Source organism: Microtus oregoni, unplaced genomic scaffold, assembly GCF_018167655.1.
Source record: "Microtus oregoni isolate MIOR12 unplaced genomic scaffold, Mior012 000083F_ref0000379, whole genome shotgun sequence".
Taxonomy (NCBI): domain Eukaryota; kingdom Metazoa; phylum Chordata; class Mammalia; order Rodentia; family Cricetidae; genus Microtus; species Microtus oregoni.
The window spans coordinates 2,386,696-2,397,244 of record NW_024544543.1 but is presented as its reverse complement, the minus strand read 5'-3'; positions in this window follow the sequence as shown (position 1 = coordinate 2,397,244).

Here is a 10,549-nt window from a genome sequence, read left to right as displayed (position 1 = left end):
AGATAAAAATATTGAGGTAACAGAGGCAGCAAACAAGAGTACCTGTTTAAAAATGGGTCATGTCAAAAAGATAGATTTCAGAGGATGCCATTACAGATGACAGCACTTGGGAGAGCTACATGTAGAATCATGGGACTTGGTATTAGTATGCAAGTTGTCAGACCTCCTGTAGATCACAGCTGATTCGTGACCTTTGACCTGGAGGAGGCTGGTGTACACTGTGACACCAATTGTTCTGTTGGAGATCCTTCTGGTAATCTGTATCATCAAAGCTGATAAGAATTTGATTGAGTCAATCAATGGTAGGACGATTTGAGAAATGAAAATATTTTTTAATGTTGGAGCAACCTCTGAGGAACCAGGCAGAATAGTCCTGTAAGTCTATAGCCAAAGGGTGAAATGACTGGGTTTTTAAAATTGAGCTTAACTCTCATCTAACAATGGTGAAGAGAAAGCAATCTGAGAACTGTTTGCCACAATAGCACATAACCAGAAGATCTGTACTAAAGCATTAGCCAAATAGAGAAGAGATGTTTCCTAGGTAGAGGCACAACTATTGTTAAATATCAAGACCTGGGGATGAGGGGAACTAGAACTAAAGTGACAAAAACTGAAAAATATCTGTTTGTTATCGGTCCCAAACTAATATCTTACCCTGAATAAGTCACCCCCTAATCTGTTTACTAGTTTTAAAGTGTCGTATTTAGTGAGGTAGTCTATGTCATCCCTGTCTTCCTTGATTATATCCGTTATGTAATAAACTTAGGTGTGAAACACTTAGGGTGATAAACAACACAGGAACAAAAGAATATAGAAACTTACACAGGGTGGTTATTCATTCTTCCATTCCAAAGGCCTTTAATATTAGATAGTATCCAGTCCCATTCCCGTTGAAAGCAAATAACAACTGGTTATGTAAGGATCTTGGAAAATAAAGGCGCAATTATTACCTATTTAGGTAATTAATATTTGTAGCTATGACTCTTGTCTTGCATGTTATTATTTAATTTTTGTATATTTTTATACTTTCATTTTGTTTTTGCTGATATGCCTGATAATAAGAAAGCTGTCTTTTGAGTGTCGCACAGGATTTTGAGGTCACCTAGATAAGCTTCCTAGACTTATATGTTGGTTTATGGTTTATGTGGCTTCTCAAACTCAAACTTTAAACTACAGTGAAATCTAATATTTCTTAATGACTGAGAAATGAAATTACAATTTAGGAAAACACAGGAGGAAGAGGATACAAAAAGAAGATTTCTGTTTGCAGGACAGAGCAGCCCACCCGTACTTTCTCTTAGTTATGAAGCTGGGGAAGATGACAAGGTAATAAGATTTGAACCAATAGGTCTCAATAAAAAAAGAGAATGAAACTATATTTTATGGACCAATTATGACTTGCACTCTCAGTTCAAATTGTCTCCCACCTCTAGTGCCCCTGCAGTATGCTCTGTGCTACTGGGATAAATATCAATCTCAGCTTCCCCTCTAACTTCATGTTGAAGACCTTAGCTTTCTCTGTGTCTACTTCAAATAAAGCGTGAACAAGAATGCAGGCTAGGTGACTGTGACTCATACGACTTGGTCAATCCTGCCTGATAAGTCTCCTTATGCACTGGAGGCACGGGGGAATTATTGAAAGTGACCAAGTCCTTCTGAAGATATATATATATATATATGTATATATATGTATATATATATATATATACATATATCTTACATATATATTTATATATATATATATGAAGTATCAACAACTCTTCAGAAACTTATGATATTTGGTTTAATCTTACCAAATAATTGTTTTATTCCTGAATTTTTATTCTCATGGATGAGAAGCCAATAAAAGTTTAGAATTTGAATCAAATATATTGACAATATGTTTGAAAGATGTGATTTGCTGTCAGTATCATTTTCCCCAAAATACCAATGAAATTGGTACATACTAAACTACTTATTAATATAACTTTTTAAATCAAAGAATCATTGGATGTACCTTCCTTTCTCTTCACAAGCTCCCAGGCAGTCAAGATTCTGTTTTATTTTGCCTGTGCATATGAAACTAAACTAAAGAATGAGCTTGTGTCTATAAATAAAAATGAGGAAGGAGGAAACACAGTCAGAGGCCTTGATATTTATTCTAAGGAGTGGCAAAAGGGCACTTTCCTACATTGCCCTAAAAAGAATCCCTCAGCAAAAATGAAGAGAAAGGGTCACAGCAATGACACAAGAGAAGTCAGTGAATCAACGTCTCCAGAGTCACTGAATAACAGCACTCATTCACGAAGTTTCATAAACTCTTCTCTATCAACATCATGCATGCATTTACCAAACACTTCCCTTAATTTTTTTTATCCATCTTCAAGTAAATGTTTCCCATGAAAAATTAATTAGATGAAAAACATAAAAAAACAAAAATAAACAAGTGAATAAATGTTGAGTTTCAAGATATGGTTACACTGTATTAAAAGCGTAAGATCATTAAAGAGAGAAAATGAACTCTTGTTAACTTAAAGGTCTATCATGCATGCCATGCTCAATACCTTAAATATTTTGCCCATTATTTTACCACAGTTTTCTTGGTTTTCGTCTTGTGGAAAGAAGTTCCCTATGCCTATTGTTGTTTGTCATATTTGCATTTGTATTTGTCACTCACTTTTATAAATGCTTACCAGGATCTCTTGGATATAAGCACATCCTTTGTAACATTTCAGCCATTAGTAGAACTCTCATAGAGACCTGAATTGTTAATGATTTTACTTCCCTGCTGGATTGCACAAACAGATGTTCATTTATGCATTTATAAGAAGAATACCTAAAATGGATTGCCAGGAAGATCAGAGAATGAAATGATGTGGAATCTGCCTCAGCTATCAGCATATTAAGGGATGCCCCAACCCCATGCATGCTTTGTCTGTGGAGTGATGGAGGGTTGTTTTTGACTGAACATTTCCTAACTGGTTATATGAATGGATATAGTATAAATCACAAGATGAACACACAATGAAGAATAAATGAGGGTCCTTTGAAGGCTTATGGAATGGATATGAAGCAGCATATCCAGCTGCTTCCTTTGACTAAGTGTATTAGTGATTTTCAGAATACCACAGCGACAAATGAGTTTTAAAGAAAGGAACCACGACAACAGAAGTTCCAATATGAGGTTAAGGAGACACATTCCTGAAGGACTCTGCTCAAAGGAGAAGACAGCAATGATGCTAACTAAACAACAAAATATGGGCAAGCATCATCGCCAGGGAAGAAATGTGATCAATCCTTTACTAAATTATATCCCTGAAGATATATATATATATATATATATATATATATATATATATATTCACCACCAAGTTCCTAAAATCTTCAAATATCTCCACCCTAGAACCATGTATTTATTTAAGAAAGACTCATCAGAACCCTGGCAGTGACCTATTCTTTACACAAGGGATGGACTTTTATATCTTTTCCCATAAAACATCTTCAGTTGTTTCTATATTCTCATACTTCTTACTTCGTAAAATGAACACATTTGTGGTAAAATGTTTATAATACATGAAATAATTCATTTCTTTTTCAGCATATTGCTACTTAATAAATATTATCCTATGTTTTGTAAAAATCCATATTTCTTTGTATCTATATTGAAGAATTTTAACTTTCTATGTTAAGGACCCAAACATTCTTATTCTCTAGGAAATCCTGTTTAATTCCTGGAATTTAATTCCACTTACTTATTAAAACATCTTCCAGGTCTAGGAAGGTGAGCATCCAAACAGCCTAGGCTCTCACAAAGCCAGTACGTGCAGTAGGCTCAAAACCCAGTGCCATTGTTCTTGACTTCTCAGTAGTCCTCATTGTCCGCTATGTTCAGCGAGTCCGGTCTTATCCCATGCTTCTTCAGACCCAGTCCAGCTGGCCTTGGTGAGTTCCGGATAGAACATCCCCATTGTCTCAGTGTGTGGGTGCACCCTTACTAGATCTGGAAGGAGGTGGGTGGTCCTTGGACTCCCCACATGGCAGGGAAGCCTGACTGCTCTTTGGGCTGATGAGAGGGAGGGGGGGTTGACTGGGGGAGGGGGAGGGAAATGGGAGGCAGTGGCAGGAAGGAGACAGAAATATTTAATAAATAAATAATAATAATAATAATAAAGAGCTGATATTATATGATTCCATTTATACAAAATGACACCAAATAAAAAATTCAGAGACAAAAAAAAATCTTTTCCCATTATTTCCCATTTTTTCTGACTTGAAAATAGATTTTAAAAAGTTGTGTTACTTATTTCATATAGTTTATTTCAACACATTTTTAGACATATAGTACTGTGGTAAACATCAAAAAATACATTTTCTGTGACCAAAAATACATACGAAGTAGCAATCACAAGGAAAAATAGGTCAACAAAATGTCCATAAAATATCCCAGGCCTGTGATTAAGAGAAGACAGCTAACTCAGAAGAGCTTCATGACACATACAAATACTCATAGGGGTTGAATTCAAATTAGGTATTGAATAATTAGAAAATCTAACTAGGTAAAAAAAAAAAACAAAGAAAAATAAATGCCCTTCTATTTAAATGAAACAACAAGGAAGATACCACACAGTGAAGAATCCATTAGGAGAGAAGATTTTTGCCATCAATGTCAAAATTAATTTTTTCCATCTGGACATCTACTTGAAAATAGATTCATATTTTAATTCTTATACCTCCATGAAACTAGAGCATAACATTGAGAATTAATACATATATTATTAATTACTGAGCAGGATTCATTTTATATGGTTTGCATATATATTAAAACTATATTCATCATTCTGCAAGGTTCTAGAAGATCTCAGACAGTTTGGGATATTTTATAGTGAATGCAAGATGTAGTCAAGGTGTCTTTGTAGATAAAGTCATTAAGGAAACATGGCTAGCCACCTGAAGCTTTCATTCAAACCAATCACAACTTAATCAGCAGAGTTTTAAGAAAACCTTTATCAGCAAAACCCCCCTATATCATATAACTAGATTAAGGATCTTTCTGTGGTCAATGTTCTCAATAGCATAAATTGGGCTTAGGAGGAACAAGAATCCTTTTACACCACTCATTCCATATGGTAACATTACAATTAACCTTAGATTTTACCTCAAACTCCATCTTTGACTCAATCTCAGAGAGAAAAAAATGATGTGCAAGATAATATAAAAATTAGAATAGGGACAATACCGGACCACAAATTAAAACATATTTTACCTTTGTATCCTTTCATTTTTATTTTCTTTATGGTTTATTAGGTGCTATGGATAGAGACTAGCATAATTTAATCTTGAGATGAATTTCAAATTTGATATCTCTTTTAACTCAGTGTACACTAATTGTACTTACTCTAATTTTAATTTTAATTATATACACAATAAGTGTACATTTTGCTGATGTACCAAACATCACTATCTCTTGCTTTATTCTGTTACAGTTGAACCACCTCTTCATAACTTTATAGATTTATATTTAAAAAATCAAGAACCTAAATGTGATTTTTTTTTGCGATGGCTCATTTAACAAAACATAACAATCTCTACTTCATCACATTTCATTGCATATGAGACAATGGTCGTGTTCTTTGTGATCAAGGATACAGTAAGGAAACCAGAATTTTCTTACTGACTGGTATTGTAAAAGTACTTCTGCAGATGAGTGCATTTAAATGAATTCAGTATATAAGTCTTTATACTTGTAAAATATGTGAGTTACATATAAGAGATAATTTATATCAATAAATAAGCACTCCCTGGGCAGTACAGATACTATATTTATCTTCCTAAAGCTTTTTAGAAAACAACTCTCAAAATTAGATATGGATATTTTGTGTTTGAAGAATATGGCAACCAGTAGTAAAGACATGCCTCAGCACAAACAATAAAACAGAGACATGCAACTCAGAATCCCTTTTCCTGTCCTCCACGTGAAAGTGCACCAAGAAGCCTGACCTCTTCCTTGTATTGCCTAGATGATGAGACTAGCCCAACCCATGCATAATCAAATATTTGTAGTAGAATATACTTTTTACAGATTTACTTAGCATGACTCTTAAAAATAAACTAAAAAAACTTAGAATGGTGTGATTCTCCTTCCAAGGCCAAAAATCAGCATCACTAATTCGGAGATACTCATTGGTTGGCCACTCCAATAATTTCTGTGTTATTTTTGTTATGGGGTATTTTACAGTCAAGGCAATTTATAGGTCATTGATTATGTGACTGGGTTGGGGTCCAAAACTCTCCACTGGAAGTCTTGCCTGGCTCCAGGAAATGGCCAGTTTTAGCTCCATATATCCCTTTGCTAGGAGTCTTAGCTAGGCTCTCCCTCATAGATTCTGGGGAGTTTCTATTGAAGTAGGATTCTAACTCATTCCAGAGTTACCCATGATTCCAGTTGTCTTCCCCAGTACTCTCTCCCTCAGTCCTCTCCCTACTTGATCCCTCCTGTTTCCGTGCCCATATCCCTCATCCAGAACTTCCTCAGTCCACTGTCTACCTCTGATGACCATTTTATTTCTTCTTCACAGTGAGATTCGTATGTTCCCTCCACAACCCTTCTGAACCTTCTTTGATACTTAGTTCTTTGTGTCTGTGAACTACAGCTTGGTTATCCTTTACTTTATGACTACTACCCACTTATAAGTGAATACATGCCATATTTGTCTTTTGGGAACTAGGTTACCTAACTCATGAGGATCTTTTCTAGTTTCATCAGTTTACTGGCAAATTTTATGAATATATTGTTTTTAAACTTCTGAGTAATACTCCATTGTGCAAATATACTATATTTGTTGAATCCATTCTTCAGTTGATGGACATTTAGATTGTTTCCAGATTTTGGCTATTACAAATGAAGTTGCAATGAACAGAGTTGAGCAATTGCCCTTGTAGTGTTAGAGCATCCTTTGGGTGTGTGCACAGGAGTAGTAAAACTGGGTTTTGATGTATGTTGATTCCCAATTTTCTGAGAAACTTCTATATTCTTTTCTAAAATGGCTGTTCAAGTTTACATGCTTGCCCGCAATGGAGGAGTGATTCTCTTGCTCCACATCTTTTTCATCATGGATTGTCACTTGTTTTTTTATCCTGGCCATTTTTGACAGGAGTAAGATGGACTATCAGAGTCATTTTTTATTTACATTTCCCTGATGGCTAAGGATTTTGAACATTTCTTTATACTTTTTGACAATTTGAGAGTCTTCTGTTGTGAATTCTCTATTTAGATCTGTGCTCTATTTTTAAATTGGATTATTTTGGTTTTTTGTTTTCTAGTTACTTGAGTTCTTTATATATTTTGGAAATCAGCCCTATGTCTGATGTGGAGTTGGTGAAGATGTTTTTTTTTTCTATTCTGTAGGTTGCCATTTTGTCATTTTGATGGTGTCCTTTGCCATACAAAAGCTTTTTAGTTTCATGTGGTCCTTTTTATTGATTGTTGACCGTAGTTCCTGTGCGATTGGTGTTCTGCTCAGTAAGTTCTCCCTTGTGTCTAAGCATTTAAGGTTCTTTATTTTCTCATCTTTCAAGATCAGCATATGTGGTTTTATGTTGAGGTCTTGATCCAATTTTAATTGAGTTTTGTGCAGGTAATAGATATACATCAATTTGTATTCTACATGCTGATATCAATTTAGATAGCACCAACTGTAGAAGATATTTTCTTTTCCCATTTTATATTTCTGGCTTCTTTATTATAAGTCAGGTATCCATAGGTATGTGTATTTATGTCTAGGTCTTCAATTTGTTTCCATTGACTAACCTGTCTGTTTTTATGCCAATACCCTGTGGTTTATGTCTCAGACTCTAAAGGCTAGGTCCACAACCAAAAATGTTGTCAATTTTACAACTGAATCTTTTAACCAAATGTGTTGAAAAACACATTATGTTTTCTCTGATGTTTTTGTAAAAGCATGAGTTTAAGAAGGAATGTTTGAAATCTTTCAAATCATTATTCCTAACCATGACCAGAGTGTGCTCTGTCTACCAGTCTATTATTTCAGTAACTCACAGAAATATGCTGCGAATGTGATTTGTGTGGTAGTCAAACAGAAATCAGATTGGCCCATTCCTTATATCTATATCACTTTTATATACACTTGGCTCTGACATTCATCAAATTACTTTGTCCAAACAAAGCTTTCTTGTACAAAGTAATCTCCTGTGACAGTGCATAGCTACATGTATAATTTGTGAGCAGCTGAATGACTAAGTAGCCAGCCTGGAAGTATTGCTGGAATCTTTTATTGCATATATTAGAGAGTTAAACATAACAATCTACTTCTCCTATGAGACCAAATAAGTACAGAAAAGCCTCATTTAGTTAGGTTTAAAGGAGCCTTCCTTTGTTTTCTTGCCAAAAGGCATAAGGTCTTGGTAAGCTTGTGTAGGATAGAATTTCTCTCCCAATGCTTGTAGGGATGAAACTTTCTACAGAAATCTATTTTCAGAAAAACACTCATCCTGATCTTCTGTCTCCTGAATTCAAAACAAGTTTATTTTCATTTTTGATTTTATAAGTGTGAACTTTACTCACTTCATGGGAATGACTTATACATGCATCAGACAATTTGGGGAGCCATGGGTCTTAAATCTTTTGGTTTGTTGCTTGTTTATCTCACTCAGTAAGCAGCACTGGTGCTCAGCCCAGAGCTCTTGTACATGACATTCTCTATGCTCTCTCATGATGTGATGAAAATAAATTATAATAATGCCAATAGCAATAACAACGGAGAATAGAATAGAACTTCCAGCTCTCATGTCACCACTTGTAGTTTTTGTCTAGAAAGATTATGAATCTGGAAAAGTGCATTTCCTATATCCACAAGCACATACAGCTCACATGCGTATAGGTGCAGAAACACACATTCACATACATGCATGTACACATGAAATTTTGCACAAATACATACACGAACACACATGCTTGTGCATTAATATGCACACACTTGTGTGACCATACATATGCATCACCAGACAGAGGTGCTAGCATGTGCATCCACACACACACACTGAATCACACATGTATAAATGTGCATATACATGCACACACACCAAAAAATGTAACTGTGAACATTCACCTCCACAACATCCACAGAAGCTGCTTCTATTCTGGAAATTGTTTATTCTCTGAAAACCCACAATATCTCTTTTATCATTTCTATAATTCTATAAAATCATAACAAATATCCTTAATTGTTCTTTACCCAACACTTAACTCAAAATACTTTGATTTCTCTAATTTTCCAGCCTTTAAATTCTTTTATGTAATGTACGCTGAACAAATCATCCCAAGTATGACACTTACACTCCTTTGTCAGTTCACACCTTAACCCATTAGCCTCTTTCTTCCTCTAAAGGTTTTGCGTCCCTTTGCATGTCAGAGATACATACAAGATTTTATGCACTAATTTAAATTCTAGTAGCCATTACAAAACAAACCATGGTATTTGACGTTTAGAGACTGGTCAGATTACTTTGAAATGCTCATATAAAATTGCATCCATTCTCCCATAGCAACACAACTAACATTATAATGTGAGATACTAAGGCTATGCAATTATGCAATTGCTCTATGTCAGTCTGTCTCTGTGCACTTAAGAAGTGCAGTTGTCTTGTGTTTTAACTTTTTGTCTACCATGGTCTACAATGTAGTCCTGAATCCACAGTGTGATAAAGGTTGCTACTATTCCATGAGGAATAGGAAGACGATATCATTTTCCCACATTCCTGAAGGTCCAGAGGCTCAACTATTTGGCTTATACCATCCTTATCTGACTGTATAAATTCACCTTGATTTTTTTGTAAAGGTAGAAAACTGCTGAAAATACAAAGTGCAGAGCATGTACATAGGCTAGGCTCCCAACACTAATAAAGAGATTGACAAAAGAAACTTAAGCCTGCCTCCAGGATGCATTTCCCCACTGCTTGAAGTCAGACTGGTCAGCACTCACTGGAACCATAACATTGTTCAGTCAAAAGTCAGTGCAAGTGTTTTAGGAGTCACAAGGTCAGGCACTTTTCTGTGGGAATATGTCTCATCAAAATCTCAAAAACTGCACTGATAAGCTCTCAGCAACATGAATTCCCAAAATTGACCTGAACAAAGAGGACACAAAGGGACATGTGAAAATGGACAAGGAAAATCCCGAGAGGTTTCAATACTACACAGAGAATGGCAGACAGCTAAGGAGTGCAGAGAGTGGGATAAGCTTGCCAATTAGTTACTTAGTACCTAGTGCTCAGCTCTGAAAACATACAAGTAACATTATATGGAGTGGGCAGGTTATATTGATAGTTACATATGTATCTACAAATGTTCATATGCATATGAGAACAAGTAATGAAATAAGAAGTCATGGATTTGAAAGATAGCATGGAGGGATAGGTATGTGTGAGGGTATAAAAGGGGGAAAAGGAGGGGAGAAGTGATGCAATATAATCTCAAACATAAATAAAATGTTTTTAAACATCAAGCAATAGCTTTCATGCTCCCAGAACAGATAACAAAGAACCACATCATCTG